The sequence below is a fragment of the Pagrus major genome, chromosome 22, assembly GCF_040436345.1.
Source record: "Pagrus major chromosome 22, Pma_NU_1.0".
Lineage (NCBI taxonomy): Eukaryota > Metazoa > Chordata > Actinopteri > Spariformes > Sparidae > Pagrus > Pagrus major.
The window spans coordinates 28,341,320-28,361,480 of NC_133236.1; positions in this window are offsets into that span (position 1 = coordinate 28,341,320).

Here is a 20,161-nt window from a genome sequence, read left to right on the forward strand (position 1 = left end):
CCTCCTCCTCCTCCTCCTTGTCCCTCTTCTCCCTCTTTTCCCCCAGACACCATATGGGAGACAGAGACGCAGCATGTTTCCGAATGGAAAATTGATTATAAATAGACGATGTGAGGGATGCACGGTAATGATGGCGGAGAGTGCTCCGTCCCTGCAGCACAATGTCACCACAAGCTATCATCTGCCCCGACGCTGCGCTTTGATGCAGCCTGCTGCATACTCTTATGCTTTGACACCGGTAAGTCTATATGCCTCCAGAGAGCTCGCCTAGGGGGTCAACTAATGGGACCACTGCCATCCTCGCTCTTTGCTTTGGAAAAAAAAAAAAGCAGCAATTTCTTTTTTTCTCTTTCCTGAAGACTTGGTTACAATAACTACAGCTCTCACAAACCCAGATGGGGGACGAGCCGGAGCTCCGGCCACGTAAAGAGACGGAGAGAAGGAGTGTAAGTAAGTAAGTACCGGCCTGAGCATTCACGGCCAACACAAACTGACTCACACCTTGGAATCTCTCAATTCGCCTGTAATAAATTGCAGTAGGAAGCAATTGCGTCGCTGATGTGCTGAGGGTGTTGAAATTGAAAACCCATGCGGGGACGGTGGCATGCTCTCAAACAGAACAGCGCCACATAGTTTACCATTTCAGTAGCTGGAGAGATGGAAAACAACATATGAAGTCTCCCAGTGAGCACAAACTGGGAGTTCAACATTGAAACCCGGCTGATATCGGGTCTGAACGTCTAAGGCCTGTTTTTTTGCCATCTTTTCCTCCGTCTAAAAAGCGGCTACATCAACGCGAAGTGATTAATGTGAAGGTGTTTCTCAAAAGTCATTCTGCACCTGCAAGCTTCCCAGAGGTAATGGGAGCAATTTTGTACATCAATGTAAAATAAGACGATGTGCTTACTTGCCATGAATGCAAAAGTTCTCAGAGCGTTACAGCTTCGACTACTCCGAACCGCAACTTGTGGGGCAGACAAAATAAATCCAAGGTTTTAACCAGAACAATCGCAGCGTTTGCGGTGGCTTGATAGGATAAGTGGTTGTCTGTTGTGCTCCACACATGCCAGGATTTTTTATTTTATGCTTTAAAAACAACTTTTATCTTCTATAATGTGCAGATAAGAGCATATCGTCATCTTAGAGGCCGACTAAAAGAAACCACATTCAGATTCCTCAGTTCAAAGGCAGGACAGCGAATCCCAGTGAAATACGGTCTGAATGTGAACGTTGGAAAAAAACATTTACTTTCAAACCAGTCAAATGTCTTTTCAGGGTAAAAATGCTCACTGGGCTGAATCTCTCTCTCTCTCTCTCTCACACACAGAATATGTTTGTCAAACCTTCTTGTTAAGTTGTCATCACCTCAGCTCGCATATTTCCTCACAATAAAACACAGAAATACAATTGACAGCAGCAGCAGCCGCAATTATGAAGGCAACAAAAGAGCTTTCACAGAGAGATATGGACCTGCAGCACAAAGCACCCGCAGGAAGTCCTTAGAGTGGTTTGAAACATAGAGGTTTCTCCTTCAGCCGTGCGACCTGGCTGGTTAGTCGACGTGGTAACACAGCCCTAATGCTCTCGCCTCCCATCTTCTGCTGCATTAGTGCCCAGCTGAGTGGCGGTCAGCTCTGTTTGCTCAAACTGCAGGTGGCGTCGGTGACATGCATTAGTCCCCCTCCCGCCCCCGTAACGCAGGGAGCAAATGGCGAGCTCCCCCGGACCGCCGGAAGGGCCAGACGTAACTGGATAAAGGCGGTCGGAGGGCCTCGTCTGAGCCGCAAGTGGAAAACGCAGGCCGGATCTAATAGGAGTCCGACCCGCAGCCTGTAGACTGTATCAAAACAAGAGCTCTGAATACACACTCCTCTTTGCAGGTAATTTGGCCTCAGCTGGGCCCGAACCCGTGTTATTCTGTTACATTCCCTCACGCTGCCTGTTCTGCGCTCTGTTCTTGCTCTCTGGTGCGCCGCTTTTTACAAGAGAGAAAACAGACATTCGCTGACCTTAGAAATCACATTCTCTCACAGTGATGTACAGTCTGCACACACAGCTGATTTGAAATTAAAAAATATAGCCGGTGACGTCTTGTTTTTCTCTCTCACATGATAAAAAACATCTTGTGTGTAGAGCCCACGATAAAGGCTTGTTTTTTTTAAAGCGAGGCAGGGGGATGAGATTGGAAGAACCTTGTTTGCTCGGGCGAGCGTGAGGGTATCAGATAACGCCGTGCGTGTTTTATTGGGTGACGGACAAATAAAGAATAGCAGAACAACGTGTGGGAAGACAGACACCAGTCTAAAAGCCTCCATTCATCCCTGAGTCATGTTTCACGGGGCTGCAGTGTCAGGTTGGACCCTAATCTCCTCCAGATGCCCTCGCGGGAAAACAACATCCCCGCCTGCAATCGCCCCGGAACCAGAACACAACGGCAAAACCTTGATAACGTAATTGATTTGCGAGTTTTCCGCTGTAGATGTTTTGACTCCATATCTTTTCTATTTACTCGTGTATCCTGTCTGTTCGGTTTCTTCTATCCTTACTTTCTAGTCTTGATCAAAAGTGTATCTCCTTCCACTCATCAAGCTCTCTCCCCTCTGTACGCCTGCCTGTTCCCGTTGGATGGGAAGAGCGAGGGGAAATATATGCATAACCCTCCGCTGACATGACGTCTCGTTTGATGTGGGATTTCTCAGATGCCCCGTCTCTCCACTGTTATTGGAGATATTAAAGTGCTGCGTGGCTCTGTCTCTCCGACTCCTTAATACAAACACACACAGCATCATTTGCAGAAGCCAATTCCATTTCCTGCTTTGGAAGCTCGCCTTGCCGCCCTCCTCTGTTGTTCGGAAAGTAAATACAATCTCGGTCCAGGAACTTTGGAGGCAGGAGAGGGTTGCTGTCGTAATCGAGATTGATTGTGAGGTTATTAATAATAATAATCGTATTCATTACCTGCTAATCTATTGATAATGTCAGGGTTTCAAATCAGTTAATCTAAGAAGCCTGTGATAACATTTAATTTACAACATCACAGAAATATACACACATTAAAACTTAACACAGTTGTACTTATATGTCACTTGGACTGTTTTTAACTGGGTTCTGATGTTGTTGTCTAACTCTTGTTTTGCATTTAAGATACACAGGTCCAGTATGTAGGATTTATTGGCGCTGAGGTTGCAGATTGCAACCAACTGAACACCCCTCACGTCACCCTCTCCCAACAGTGGCCATTATATATACAAAAAAATCTCAAAAAAAGACTAAAGTGTTTGGTTTGTCCGCTCTGGGCTACTAGTTCAGAAGCCCACGGGAACAGCGCCGGTTTGACATCGCAAACTGTGTAATTACATCACGCTGGCTCAAAAAGACCAGTAAGATTATACTGAAAGAGAGTTTGTGGGGGTTGTGACGATAAAAAAACAGACTCGTTTCACTATCAGAATTTGATCTATTCAGTCTGATAACATTTGGATGGTCTACCAGAGCCCCACCATTAAATCATTTTATCCCTTTTCAAGTTAGCCGTGTGCTTTGCTGGAAGTTATTGCTGGCCACCCCACTTGACCCCCCCATAAAAAAAGTCTGGGGGCGCCCCTGGCCAGCAGAAGTCTCTAGCATACTCTCTATATGGGGCCTCACAATGCAGAAGAACGGGGTAGTTTTATACCCATGAAGTCAAACGTTTTGGGATTGATGTGCCACTGAACAGTTTTCATAAAAAAATGAACGGGGCCCCGCCTCCGACGCTGTATCCAGCTCTCATTTTACATCTGTGTGTTCAAAAACACTTAACAAAAACACGACTCTTAGTCTCAGGTGATTATACACTAATGAAAACATAATCCTCTTAAATCTTTCACAGTGGACCATTAAAACTACAGCCAGGAGCTGATTAGCTTAGCTTAGCACACTGGAAACAAGGAAAGACACAAATTGTTATATTTACGCCTCGGTTTCTGTTTGGACTCAACAAATGAGATACAGTGTGTTCATTAGCAAGTTTTAAACCTGGTGGTAGGCAGATTTTCTCACCTGTGAGAGCCAGGCTAGCTGTTTCCCAACGGCTAAGCTAACTAGCTTCATATTTAACAAACAGACAAACATGAGAGAGGCATCAATCCTCTCATTTAACTCTCAGCTACAGTGGAAAGCAAACGAGTGTGTTTCCTTAAATGTCAAGGTAATCCTTTAAGCAGCGAAGCTAATTAAAAAACATCCACTAGTTGTTTCAGCATTATGTGTGATTGATTCCCGACATTAAAACTGTCCGTATGTGTTCAGACCTGCCGCAGACGGACTGAAAATACCTCCACACCACGATCCATTTCAAAGGCTTGCAGTGTCTGAGCGGGGGATGTATCTGTCCTTGTAAAACATACCCGTAAATACACATAAATGAAATTTACAAGCCAATTACATATCTGGAGTTGATTCAAACTTGTAAACACTGGAGGAGGCGGTGGCAGAGGGAGAAGGAGAAGAAGAAGAAGCAAAGATAAGCAGGTCTTAAAATAACTAGGCCAGTCAAACAGAGGTGTGGTCGGGGACGGACGGTGCGGCTCCCGCTCCGGGCCGGGTCTGCGAGAAGGTCATGTGAAAGTGGAATGTGGCTGAGCTGGAAGCTCGCCAGAGGCTGTTAGAGTCAAGAAAGATTATTTTTCTAAAAAACAAAGTGAAAACTGTACGTCACCTGGGAGGGATTATTCCTCCCGCTCTCAATACACTCCAGGTTATTTGAATAATTGGGTTTGGAAAACATGTGACATGTATCTCGCCACGAGGCAGAGATTGTTGGGCCGTGTGTTGTTTCAACAAAAAAAATTGAAGCGACGTAATGAACGGGCCGGGCTTTTTGCACGCTGCACCACTGGACAAACAATTACCCGGCAATTACTGCGGAGCTTTTTGAGATAGAGAGGGAATGCATCACTCAGCAGGGCAGCTGACAGCGGGAGCTAACTCAGCAAGCGACATGCAAAATAGGAAAATAACGGTGTTGAGTGCCAGAAGAGAAGATCGTCCGTGCAAAGAAACGCAGAATAAACAAGGAGGAGAAGGCAACACGAGGAAAGGGGGGAAAACAAATTCGTGTAGACAGGTGAAAGGAGCATACACAAACAAAAAGAGATATATCCAAAGAGAAGTGAACACATATTCAGCCTCTCCAGTGAGCGCTGTCAAAGCCTGGACGTCAGCCGAGCCTGCATGACTGAAAACAGGACCGGCAGGGAAGCTTCAGACATGTTCTGAACTGTTTCACGGAGAATGAATCATGTATCAGGAGGTATTAAAGCAGTACATATAAACAAAATGATTAAATTTGTTCCCATGTGAGAGGATGAATTCATTTCTTGATATTATGCGGTGGATTTTATTTGGTTGAGAGGGTTTTAATAAAAGGAAAAGTTTAAGGTGAGCAATAACAGGAAGTCCAGGGAGTTGCATAACATCTATATGGTGGATGGTTTGGATTTGTGTTGTTTGGACTAGACTTGTGATCCAAACCCACGTCAGTGAGTCATAAGTTCGGGTAACGCAACAGCGAAACTGACAGCGTCTGGTGAGACAAAGCGTGAGAGGATGGTTGAAGATGGATACTCAGGGGAGATGAGATGCAGAAAACAGAGGATATGGGTGAAGACAGGCGCTGGCAGCTTAAATCTTATTCCTCGCCGTGTCCAGATTGGAATCAGATTGCCTTTTTATCAAGCGTGGACGGCGAGGAACACGTGGAAGTCAAACTGTAGGTGGTACGAAGTCTGACTCGAATCAGATCGTAAGTGATTGAGCCGAGCCACGCAAATCAAATTTTAAACTGTCCTTTACGTCACTCGCGAGGCAATAACACAGAACACATGACGGTGACATAACATCTGGCTGACAGGGGAACAAGTACCTACAGTTACCACTTAGGTTGAGCACCAGTTATACAAAGTGAAAATGCATCGAACAATCCTATTTATAGTGAGTGGAAGTACAGAGAAATGTATTTAAATCAAAGAGGAGCGTCCCCTGTGACGGATGAACTGTTGTAGATGACTATTGGAGACAGAGACTTTTAAATTAAAAATTCAAAACGGCGAAGGATACACTGCATCAACAGTCTGAAACAAATAATGTTTATAAAGAGTAAGTGTTGATTGTAATTGTTTGCAGCTGTATTTTAGTTTGTGTAAATAACCTAAACGTAGCTGTGTTCATTTATCATTTCATTTCTCTGATTGAAGACTTCATTTATGCCGCGCTTAAAATAAATAATCCAACAGGAGTTTGAATGATATTCCTTTAAGTGCTCAATAAAACAGAATGATTACATTTAAATAAAGATATGTTAGCGAAACAGCCCAGTGCCACTTTGATTGATATTCCCTGGATCGCAACAATAAAAAGATCATTGGAGAAAAATGGAGATTATCTTTTTGTTGCAAATGAACCCTTTATTTTAAACCAAACCATCTGAAGCTGCAGGAGAAGTCGAAGAATCACTCTGCTAACAACTCATGGATGCATGAAACATGATCAGGAGGCCCTCCAGAGCTTCTTGGAAAAGGGTCATAAGCCCTAAAAGGTTTTGATTGTAATCTGAAAAAAGCAGCAAACCCTCTGAAATGTAGTGGAAATGCAGAAAATGGAAATGCACAACTGAAGTACAAGTACCAGTACAGTACTCGAGTAAATGTAGTTTGCTCTCCACATGAAAGACGGCTGCACGTATTAACTCCACGTCTCTGATGCAGACTTTTCCACTCCTCGTCTGGTCTGCAGTTTGCCGTTTGGTTTCATTCTAAAAAAAAGTTCCTTATATGTGCAGCAGTGTCGTTACCACAAGTACTAATCCTGATAGGTTTACAATGCCCGAACACAAAATGCACCATCGCTCGTAAATGACAAAAAGGTTTTCGGTCCGAAAGATCAGACTTACGAGACAAATTGAGTTTTTATGAGGTGTGAACATTAAATTTAAGATAAGGTGGGGAGAGATGAGGGGTCGAGGTGAGCTTGGCCGGGTTGGTTGGCTCCAAAATGCGTCGGCAGCATGAAGCCTCCTAAAAAGTTCAGTGTGGTTGGAGCAGAAAATCAAGGAGGCAGGGCTCTGTGTTGTGTGCTCGTACGCCTGCTGGCAGCTGCTGCGGCTGGCATTCGCCGTTTGCTTTTTTGGCTGCTTTCAGAGGGCTCCAAAGCAAACAAGAATTGCCCTGCTTATGGGCCGTAAAACTTGTGCGTCAGCTCACTCGATCACACACAGCACTGTACTTCTCAAAATGGCATGAAGTGTTTACATTTCCCTTTGAAACTGATACAAAATGTTCAAGTTATGATGAGAAATTTGAGGGAAACAACAGGAATGTAAAGGAGGCTGTCCTCCAGCTTTGTGTAAGGACGTTTGGACAATGATACTGTGGCTGTAGTGCAAAACTTTTAGTTTTTCAGTTAGCAAATAACTATAGAACAATATTTTCACCTCTGTGTAGACACGGCAGCTGTTAACTGATATTTGAGAGCTAGTGCTGCTACGAGACACGCTGTCAGGCCTGATATACGACTGACTGAAGCACGTTCCAGCCATGCGTAGCCTGCGAGCATCCCTCCTTTGTCTAAAAGTCATAAATTAAAAGTTTATAAGGACACTTGGAACGTGGAAGCTAGCCAGCCATGCTAACTGACTTCCACTCAGGATGGGTAAGCTCGTTAGCCAAGCTCGCTAACATTAGCGTTGATTCTAATTGAATGCTACTTTTTCAAAATGTCATCAACTGGTTAGCATTAGCGGTCTTTCTTTAATGGGACCGGATATTTTGATGGTAAATTACCAGCGTCAAAACTCACAGCAACAGGTAGTGTTGTAAACACTTCTCCATGATACCAGGTCAAATGTATAGTCAGTGTTTTCAACAGGAAGCAAAGCCCGCTCCAAAAGTCTAGAGCAGCAGGGATTTTTGTTGGCTAACCCGGAAGTTAGCATCTCCTTCGGTCCCTCGACATTTAGTCTAGGTTTGTGATACTTCCAAAATGATCTACAGAAACCACTTTTATGATTTTTTAAGTGTGAATGCAATCGTCAGAAGTGAAAAGGTAACGATAGGCTATAACGGAGCTACATTGCGGTCGCTTCAACGTCACCACAGGTAAATTCAGCCTGTAAAGACGGACTAACCTCATTTAGCCGCTGTAGTCACACAAGCTTATTTCAAGCATCTAACCAAAGCCCAACTCAAAAACCTGGTTTTAGGACTCAATCCATGCTTTGCATATTAAGCATTTAGAATAAATAACTATGAAAGATTTCCTTTGACCAGACGATGGTGATTGAGGCGACGTTCACTGATCACTTTCTGTCTGGGGTTTGATTGCCCTCCTCCGCTCTCTGAACACGGTCGGTCCAGAGGGACGGCCACATGAGAGCACATGCGATGAAAATTATTACTGACTCTCTACAAGAGAGAGGAGGTGGTGTCTGCTCAAAAAGAGACTAGATTTGTTTCTAAGCATGAATGTCACTGAAGGGCTGAATCAACAGCTGCCCCCCAGCTGGTTAACTACCCGTGTGTCCACCCACCCACAGAGACACTGAATGTACTGAAAGGTACTGAATAACAAGACAAGTCCAAACTGAAATCAAGGAAATGTAGTTATTAGCAAAAATTAGTTTTCAGTTTGACGTGCTCATTCTTGTTACAGTCATGTCTTTTCCACAATTGCTATCATAAAAACACATTTCAGAACCAGCCAATTACATGCCGGTCGGTTAATGTCATTTGTTATTTACAGTGTGGCAGTCCCTGGTTCTGCTCCATACAGACGGGCAACACGAGCCGGGTTTAAATGGCTGTTTTGTATGTTTATGGGCTTTCTTCGTCTCTAAGTGGCTTGAATTGCAGAGCGTTTTCAGAACATTGTTACCGCAGCAATCAAAGCTGTGATTTTCCTTTTTATGCTGCTGTGTAAAGAACAATCAGGAGGTGTGGGTAAATGTTCAGAGACTCATTTGAAGAAAAAAAATCATTTGTCAGCTCTGCTGTTGAGAGGCGTTTACCATGAAACTGAATTTTAACGTAGTTGCTGTAAAACAACACTCTGGGAGCTGAAGGACGACAGAAAGAAGTCATTTATTTCCTCCTGTGTTCTGCTCAGAGGTCAAGGTTGTGTTCTGGTGAAGTGTTTTTTACCCTTGTGAAGCGTCTCTGTGAACGACAGGTCCGACACAAACTGAGCCTGAGTGGTCACGAGTGGGAGATTATGAGGGTTTGATGAAAACAGCTACTGCTGGGATTAATCATGTGTGGTGTTGGATCGCTCCACTCGGGCCTCCGGACACGTGTGATACGTGAAGCGAGGTCAGCTTCGTGTTTTTTCAATCACGTGTCTGAGCCGCTGACTATAATCTAATGATTGGACTCTGAAGGTCCAGGTATTATCTTCAGGAAATATACATTGTGACATTCTTTAGTTACGTGTTTATTTTAAAAGGAGGCACGAGGAACTCAAGCCTTGTAGGCAGAATGTGGGTTAACTTGCAGACGTATATATAGGCTCGTTTTTTATAGACACTTAACTCCAATTAACCTCCATTCTCCTCTTTGCCTGTAATCACATTATCCTCTGGTATTTGAGTCTATTTTTCTTTCATCCGAGGGAGGCCGTGTCCTCCCGCTACATGCCCAGAGAACGGCGAGGCAGCGCAAGAACAAGCTTCTCCTTGTGCTGGATCTCCCAGTTGGCCAGAGAAACCAGTCTATGGTCTACTCTCTCTCTCTGTCTGTCTGTCTCCCCCCTTCCTCACCCTCGGATCTGTCTCAATGCTCCCCTCACGGTCCCTTTTTAGCCCCTTTTCCTTCTGCTCCGTCGCTGCATATCTGAGCTCTGCCCTCGGGCCGTGTCCAGCAGCCAGACAACGTCTGATTCATGCCTTCAGTCAGCTGACTCTATAGTACTATAGGATTGTTGTGGGGGGGATTGATTCCCGCCAGCCGACGCCTAATTGATTCCAGTGTACTGTAAGTGTGCCTGAATAGGAAGGTAATGTAAAAGAACAGTTTGATATTTAAAAGCCAAGAATTCCCACAAAAGTATTCTTTTTTTATTCTTATCACATCTGTCTTTATAATTTAAATCTGATACATTCAGACAAAGTGAGTTATGATTGCTGTCAAAATAATGATGTCAATTCTGGCGACTAGACGTCTTAAAATGGACAGTTGGAAACAGAGGCTTGAATCTGTGGCTCTTTTCTTCCCCTGCGCCTCACAAAAACACATTCCAGCTGTCAAATACGCTCATTCATGTACCTCCATATAAAACCGTTTCTGACTACCTGCCTGTCCCCTACAGCAATTATAGGTGAAGCAGCTCCTTTTCAACACTTGAACCCGTACGGCGCCAAAAAAAGGTGCATGTTGAGCCGTCACCCACTCCGACACTTCAGTGACATATTTTCAGAACTGATTCATGAATGATGAAGCGTGAAAATTGCAGTGATTTTGAAGGATTGGAGAATGTCAGCTCAGTTCGGCTCACACAATTCGACTGCACTGCGTTAAACAAAACAAAAAAGATATTGTACTCTGCTACATTTATTATACAGCCGCGGCTGCTAGTTACTTTACAGATCGGGATTTTAAACCCAGAATATGAGACGTTATAAATTAAAGTGCAACTACAAAATATTTCCTCACTGATTTATCTGAGAATTATCTGTTTTATTGATAAATGTATCTTTTTATCGGTTTATTTAACATCTTTAAAAAGCCAAAAATGAGGAGCGTCTGTTTCTGTCCAACAGTCAGATATTCAGTTATATTCAATAGACTAGACCACCACAAGTCTTTAAAGTAGTAAAAATAAGTCCAACTCGACCGGCAGCATTTTAAAATGCTTCTCACATATTAATCCATCAATGAAAATCCAATAATTTTATATTTAGACATTTAACAGGAGCTTTTCTACCATCATGACAAGTACTTTTACTTTAGATACTAACAGAACGCTCTCTTCAATAACGATTCAATAGATACATTTTACTCTACATCGTCATGTTGCTACTTTTAAGTACCATCACACAGAAAGAAGTAACTTCTAAAAGTAATGGACAAATGGTTGATACTGTTAGCTAAAGAGAAAATTATTTTAATTAAGACATAAGATGTTCATGAGAAATTGTCAGGTAACACAGATAACACAAATAAGTAGCAGCACAAGAGTAAGTCTCCAAAAATAGAGCCAATAATAAAGAGATACTGGAAGAATAAAATTACAATTTGAATAAAAAATCAAATAAAAAACTATTTGAATAAAAGATAAACATATATACAGTAACTGTCCTCGTATAAATGTGCCTGTGCAAAAAGTGCAATGTGCATAAATGGTTGAAACTAAACTAAAGTAGAGTGTAAACTAGTTTTAACAATACACAGTTGTCTGTAGCGTCACTTAACATCCACTTTAAAACCATCTGAAGTGAGCTTATGCAGAACGTGACGGTCGGAGCTGACGACGAGGTGCTTGAGTTCATCCGACAGTAACGACAGGCACATCAAACACAGCAGGCTGGGAACCACTAATGTACACTGACAACGCACAACAAGGGCGACCTTTAACTTCCTGTCTGTTGGACGTCTGTACTGACCGTGTGGGAACAAACTTTATCATAAAAGGGTCCAAATCAAACACTTCAGTAATGTTTAACTAATGCTCGACTCATGAGACTTGAATTCATGCAGGATTCAGTTGTGAATTCCTGTTGCTCACCGTTAACAAATGATGAAGTTAAATGACTTTATGTGATTAGTTCACACTTAATCAGCTCAGGAATGTTAATTCACAGTTACTTCAAACGATAATTGATATGCGACCAAATTAGCTGGATTCCAGTATTTTCCCAGCCTCAGTGTCTGTTCTCATAGAAATATGAAGCTTTTTAATCCAACTGGCCATCAGATGCAAACATTTAGATATTAAAACACATAAATCTGTTACATAAATGAACTGAAATAGCTAACTTGATGCGTATAAATGAATTTATGAAGCATCTGTGAATTAACATTCCTTAACCGCATGATTTAAGTGTGAACTCGTCACATAAAGTCACAGCAACTCGATCATTTGTTCACGGTGAGCAACAGGAAGTCATGACACATCCTGCAAAAATGTGTGCATTGAATCATCATAAGTTCAGCATTACTTCAGCGTATGATACGTCCCTTTAAAGTGTTACCCAGAAATCATTTCAGCAAATGTGCTCATTGCAAGCCATGTTAAAAAAAGCCCTGTACATCTCCTGGAAATAAAGGTATTTATTAAGCTAATGAAATGTTAGCGGTTGTGTCAGTGCTGGCAGGATATTTGCGATTGTTCTATAAGTTGTAATGTTTACTCATTAGTCACCATCCATTGGCAGTCATGGTCTGGGATTTGGCATGGCTGGCTGTTTGTTAAGAAAAAAACCTGCGAATAAAACAGCTTTGTAAATTAAGTGCATGCAGGGCAGCGTTCCCTGGCTGAGAAGAAAAAAGAAAAAGAAGCTTTTGATCATAGAGATGTCATTATTTCCCAAGATGCGTGGTGTGTTTACCTGTGAGGAGCAATGGAGCACTTCACACCCATTTAAATAATGAGACCATTGCAAAAAAGATGTTGGAGATAATTGTAACTGTTTCACCTTAGACATTTTTAAAAGTTATTGCTGGAAACGCTCACAATTATTTTAAATTGCTTTTCTGCTCTGAAAGAAGGAGCAGGTGGCAGAATGTAAACTGGCCCTTACATTGTTCTGATTTTTTAAAAACAACCCCTGAGGACTGTTTTTTTTTTATTATTATTATTTTTCTTTTAAATACAGTGTACTCAACCTTTTATTTGGCGTCTCCTGTAGGCCACCCATTAAAATCATTACCATGCTTCAAACTTTGTTTTAAAGGGATTTGTCACCCCGGAGGTTGACGAGACGAGTGCACAAGGTCAGAGAGAGGTGCGCAGAACAACAGGCAGTGAACTAGAAAGAAACATGGCAGCCATGAATAATGCATGGATGAAAGGTTTATCTAATGGCACTCTTAAAACTTTTAAAAGTTGATCTTTGCTTTCAGCTGGGAGATGCTAAAAAAAAATAAATAAAAAAAAGCCCCTCTCGCTAACTCGCTCTAGTCATCCTCAGAACTCAGCTTGAGAGAAACTCTGATTGGTTTAATTATGTTTGCTGTGATTAAGCATCTTAATGGCACTCATCACAATACGAGACATGAATCACAATGATTCTGAGATGTGACATTTAGAGAGAGAAGCAGAATTTCTTCTCTTTTTCACTCACAGATTAAAAAAAAAACACACAGTCCCTGAACTCTCCACACAAACACACACACACACACACACTCTGGCCCGACAATTTAAAAGAGGGACACTTACCGTCTTTGGACACTTAGTGGTCATGGCGGGGTCAGAGACGAACAGAGACGCAGACAGAGGGGAGAGCGCGACCTCACGGCATTACACTCACATCCCGGGCTCCCAGACACGAGGACGAGACCGACGGGGCTCGTTAACTTGAAAGCGCGGATGGAGGGCGGCAGGCTCGCTGGAGTGTGTCAAGAGGGGAGAGACTGCAGGCACCAGTCAGTCAGCCAGTCAGTCAGTCAGGCCGCTGTGAGAGCAGCGAGAGGGCGAAAATGAGACAGACAAAAGCAGGAGAGGATTCAAAGATGCCAGCAGTTTCTTCTTCCTCTTCCTCCTCCGTTTTCCTCTGGTGTAACTTAACCCCTCGAAGAGCCCCGGCAAGCAGACGCACAGAACCAGTTCCAGACCTGTCCTGCACCAACGGCTGCCTCTCCCCCTTCTCTCTCGGTTTTCTCTCCTCTCTCTGTTTTTTGGTATCACTTAACTCTTGATTCCAGGCCCCGGCGATGAGCTCACCGCTGGCTCAGGTTTCAGCGCCTTTACTGGAATGCAAGGGCAGTCTCACGGAGAGGCAGAGGTGCCGGGGAGGTCAAAGGCTACTGGGGTAGTGTTGTAGGAACAGAAGAGGAGAGGAGGTGTCCGTCATCTGGGGGAGTTCCAGTGGAGGGATATCTGAAGGGGCCTGGAGAGCCGAGAACAAAACAGGAGTCGCAGGGGTCACGGGTTACGGAAGTTGCAGGGGCCCGGGCAACATTTGACAGCTCTGGAGGCTATGGACTCGAGGACACCGAGTACATTTACACGCTCAAATACACACTCACACACACACACGGACAACCTCTCCTAAGTGCGAGATTTATTGCTCACTTAGAGAGTGGGGTGTTGTCCTCGGGGGGGAAAAGCTTGCTGTTTCAACATTTCAGCAGTCTTGGGTTAGAGATATGAATTATACAAATCAAAACACATACATAACTAATGAGGGTGACCGCAATCACAGGAATGATAATGCTTTTATTTGCATAACACGTAGACAGATTGTGACACGGTGCTTCAGGCCTGAAATCAGGAGGAAATTCAGTAAAATGCTAATTTAAAAAACTGAAACAAATAGTCTCACTAACGGCACGGATGTGTTAGTGATATCAACAACAGTAAAAGCACCTACAGTGAGCACATAATAGGAAAAGATTTTCAAGGTGGTTCTGACCCAGCAGATCTAATGCAGGAAAGCAGCTCCGCCGTTTTTCAGGAAACAGCTAGCTAACAATGTTCAATCAGGAACCCCTTTATAGAGCTTCAGACTTTTATGGGGCTTCATTTATATTTCATTTCCTTTTTCAAAAGTCTGTTTTTCTTTCATAATGTTATTTTTTTTTCACGGCGCTGCAGCTGTCAGCCTGCACCCTCAACCTTTCAGTGCACAACTGGCCCGCTAGCTGTCGTTAGCTAGATCCTGTTGGCAACAGCGACCAGACAGTGTGACACCGTTATGGCTCCTCACAATGTGTGAGTGTGAGTGTGAGTGTGAGAGAGAGAGAGAGAGAGAGAGTGAGAGACAGAGAGTATGAATGCATTTGTGTTACCTATTGGGGACCGTTTCTGGCATAAACACTGTCAGGACCTGTAGTCCTCACGGGGACCAAAGCGATGTCCTGATGCGCCAACGTTTCTGAGGTCCTCGTTAAGTTTAGGGGTGAGGTATTAATTGAGGTTAGGCATAAATTGGTTAGGGTTAGGCTGTACAAATTAATGGAAATCTATGTAAAGTCCTAAAAAGGATAGCTGCCCAAGTAACACCATATTACAGCCGCTTCTTTCACAATGTAAGCCTATGGGAAAACGTATTTTTGGGCCCCAGTGCATCGTGGATGTGGTAATTACACAGTTTGGCCACCATGTCTATGTCAGATTGGCTTTTCCTTCGGGCTTGTAGGGCTACGTAGGTCACATTTGTAGTCTTGTTCATGTTGCCAGATTAGTTCGATGCTTTCGAGCCCAATAACTGCCCAAATTAATTTAAATATTATCTATAATAAACATTGCAAATTCATTTATAGACAAAAGCTCAGTATAGTTTTGTGGCTCATCACAATGTTTTTAACATCAGAAATAATGAGTGTTAACATGGAGCACATGGAGGGCTACATGCAATGAAACTGCCTTAAAAATGGAGAAAAAACTGAGCAATTGATTTAAAGATGTTAAATAAACCGATAAATCAACAAGAAAATATTTTGTAGTTGCAACCTATTTTATAATATCTCATATTTTGGGTATAAAATCCTGATCTGTAAAGTAACTAGCAGCCACAGCTGTATAATAACTGTAGCAGAGTACAATATTACTTTTTTTTTTAATGTAGTGCAGCCTGATCTGGCAACACTGGCCTTGTTAAATGAACTACAAAGGAAAGGCTAGTCTCTGTAGTTTGTGTGAAATGCGTTAGACTTATACTGGAAATCCATTATGAAATATATGCAATAGACAAAATGCCCTGTTAATAAATATGCTTACACTCACTGGTGTATATGGCGAAAAAGATGGCGAAAAAATGCCCCTATGTCCCTGATAAAGGTCCCTCTCTTCACTTTAAATATGTCATGACTTTCTGCACACTGCACACACACACACACACACACACACACACACACACACACACACACACACACACACATACAGCTGGTGCCCTTTATATTTTTGTCCTGTATTACTTCATATTCTCTGCCATCCTCAATGTTGTTTTATTCCATCTGTATGTAAATACTACAGAAAAAAAACACTTTTAAGCACAAAGTTTCTTTCTGTGAACTTTTGACCTTTAAGTTAATTTACAGCTGTAATATGTAAATGCATAACTGTTCCTGTCACTGGCACCTGTTTTTTTTGTGCATTTGCATGCGCTCCCATAACGCAATGCAAAAATATTGCAGGTACACTCTATACTAATTATATGGTGTTCGCACCACCTGTGGCGATGCAGCGGAGGTGTGAGGAGGATGGGGGGGGGGGTGATAGCACTAGAAAACACAAGCCAATTACAAAATGAGCAGAGAGCACAGTTGTGCCTCTAACGATACCATCGTCAAACCGACTTTCCCCTTCGTCTGCGTCACAAGAATAACTGTGGTTAATTGAAGCTTCTTGGCATGTGTTTGTTTATTGTGACGCCAGCCGTCGCTCTGCTGTTTACTCTCCTCCTGTCGTCTGCAGCTCCGGCTGGCTTTGAACTGCAGCTCTGCCGGCCCGGCGCTGCTGCAGCCGCTGGGAATGTGTGGTCTTTATTAAGGAGAGGAAGTGTGCGAATGAGCTCTGCAGGCCCAACATCTCAGGAATCTTGATCCCTTTTCCCCCCTTGTGGCACTTTTCACAAGCGGGGCCCTGCTAATCGCCTACACTGATACCAGGGTTCTGTAGGAGGGCCCCGGTTCTCGGAGAAAAGACGCTGGGGGGTGGCGGAGGCTGAGCAGCGCTCTCCTCATCTCTCTCGCCCCCCTCTCCTGGTTTGCGTGGCATGCTGGGGAGTCGGCTTGCATACTGTTTGTGCAGATGAGTGTCGGAGCGGGCACACCCTCTGTGGGCCTGTTCCCATGGGAACCGGAGTGATAGCGAACAGCTTGTTTTTGTGTTTTTTGGCAATGTTGCCGCTGCTGGAATACTGACAGGCACTGGGGAGGTCTGATATGCAAAACCGTTGCCAGGTAGACCTTATGCGAGAAGAATGTTTTCCCTTTGACTTTCTGCTGTGTGTTGTTACATCCACGCTGAGTTATTTGGGCACACAGCTTCAGTGGACTTCACTGTGCTTCACCTTTCGCTGGGCAATGTTGATCAAATGGAGTTTATGTTTCAGAGCTCGCTCCATGCCACAAGCTGACAGGCTGAACTTGTTCTTCAGGGTTCACAATCCTCAGGTGGACTCAGAGATCCGTTTTAGTCAAATGACTTCAGGTTAGTGTTACAGTCTGTGCACGCTTGGCCGGCTGGTTCTGACCTCTCTGGGTCTCAGGGGGAATTCCACGCTACATAAACAGGAAAATAAGTTCCTTAAAAATCTCCCCTTCCCATAAAAATTCAAACGATAACATCACTCCGTGGGTTAGCTGACTTCATTAGCATAATTGTAATCGTAAACCCCTTGTCTGCAAGGGTGAAGAGCAGGGAAGTTTTCAAAACTTCTTTGCATTGGCACTGGATCAGCCAGTGAAGTTGTGAACATGAATTGTGTCGCTGCAAGAAAAAAAAAAAAAAGCAAAGCAGAAACGTGTTTAAGCATTGAAATATTCTTTTAAAAAAGGAGCCAAGCTCAAACTGTGATGAAAACAAAAATATACTCCTGCAGCTTTATGAAAACCACCGAAAGATTAATGTTGGACAAACAAAATCAATGACCATCTGTTTCCAGGAACAAAGAACATCTCCTGCCGCCCTTCACACATCAAACAACCAACCTACATTTTTTTTTATTATTGTTTTCATAAATATTAGACACACACAGAGCAGGGGGAGCTGGGAATGAAATTAAAGTGTACATTTATGGTGCAAACCACTACCTCACTTTATGGTGTTTGGGTGCCTAAACGAAAGCATACTCCAGGAAACCCTTCGCCAGGCTTCTTGCTGAGAGAGAGCGAGCTGCACGGAGAGCGAGCGCCTCTCCTCTCCGGCGCCCTCTCGCCAGGGACGGCGGGGTAATTACATCATTTGGAGATGGAATGAAAGCACTTTACAAGCGAAAGTAAGTGAAATGCTTTATTGCTCGCGGAATTGCCAATTAAAAAGCAACACCTGGAACACAGAGGCTCGGCTAAAAACAGCCTCCCCCCCAGCGCCCCGTGACAGGCCTGAAACCAGTCGGTCCCCTGCTCCACAGAGGCCCCGAGAGAATGTTTTTCTTTCCATCTTTTTTTTCCCCCTTAACCTCGTCTTTATTTGTGAAAAGTTGCCGACAATGCACCTTCACATTGGCTTACACAGCCCATAAGTCACCAAAGCTTGACGTGCTCTTAAACGTATTAATAAAGCCCATTTCCTTGGTCGAGCATGTGGCACGGCTGCAATGTAAACCTGCTCAGGGCACGCTTGTGAAAAAGAAAACAATAATGAGTCTCTCCAGCACCCAGTCCACACTGCAGTGGGTCCCCCCCCCATCCAACACACACATGTTCAGACCCGTCCAGTCCCAGATGTGTCCCATGCTCAGGTCTGTTCACCCCCCAAGAGAGAGAAACAGACCAAACTCAACAAATAGAAAGAAATATGTCTTTCATATTCCTCGCTGGCTCCTCCAGAACACCAATTGATCGCTGAACACGGTTTACAAGGGACTCTTGTGTTATAACACCGAGCTCTGAATGAATCAATTCAGTCCAAGGCTGCTCCAGGACCCCAGGATCCTTGCAGCTCTGTGAAGCTGTACTGTACTGAGCTGAGTGCTCCAAAACTACTTGGTACGGTTTAGAAAAATATCATACTTTGGGTTAAATTCACTAACTAACAAGTGACGTAAAGTTAGTTAACTTAGTTACGTAACATAACTTAAAAACAAATCACTCCTGACACACCACAGTCTCCTGAGGTTAAGTTGATCCATTCAAACACCCCAGCCACCACCTGACTAGGACTTTTCTCACTTTTTATACTACTGCACTAGATGACCAATGTCTTTAGTTTTGCAGTTTTGACAAATACAAATTTTGGCCCAATGATGGTGCTAGACAGATGCAAATTCATCCTCAGCGGGCCATGGACCTCCGTACCAAATTTCATGGAAATCCGTCCAATAACTGTTGAGATATTTAACTCAACAAAACTATACGTCATCCTCATTGTGCCACTAGAGGAAAAGGAAATCATCTGAGAACTGTAAACGTCTGCACACACCTATTGGATAACTAAAGATGTTGATCTTCTTATTGCGCTAAAACAAAAGTAAAAGGTCACTAAAGTCGTTGAGAATCATCCTCTGGGAACCTGGATCGTCTGCAGAGAGATTTCAGTCCAGAAGTGATAGAACTGACCAACCGACCTACATAGAGCATCGCTAAATGAAAAAGTAAAAGCAAGAAAAGGAAAAAATAACTGAGCTATATGTTTGTGAATCAAAGAGGATTCTGTGTTCACATATCCGTCCTCGGCCCTCTGACTTGGTCCTGGGTCCTTTGCCTCAACAGTAGCCGACTGACACATTGACCACACTCCTGCTTCTGGAGTTCCCGCTCTGCCCGACCAGAAAAACTGTCACACCCGCAGAAAAGATTAACATCAGCCCACACCGCCATGACGAGACTAGTGACAACGATGCTGACAGGCGGTACCATGGCGACAGCAGTCATAGACACACATTTGTGGTGTCAGGAAGGCGGCTTTATTTACTTTGCAGATGTCTTTAGCAGCGGCAGCGTTGGCTTATTACTTTTGAGCCTGACTGACACAGTCTTATGGAAAATAAATGGGCAGAACCACATTTGATGCATTACTTATGATACTGGTTTGGTCCCTGAGGAGAGACATGAAAGGAGATGGATACGCAACAATATGAAGTATTGTCGTGAATGAGAGGGGAAAGGGATGAGAGAAACACTGAATAGGGCTTGTAGCTCCTTTGTAGCGACAGCGTCTCTTGCACATTCAGACCCAGAAGCCAAGAATAATGTGCATCTAGTGTCAAAAGATACTGGCTGCTGTGTTTTTCTGCACGTCCTTATAAGATCACGGCTGCACAGTTTACCCAGTCCAATGTTATCACTGGTTAAGCCTGCATTGATTT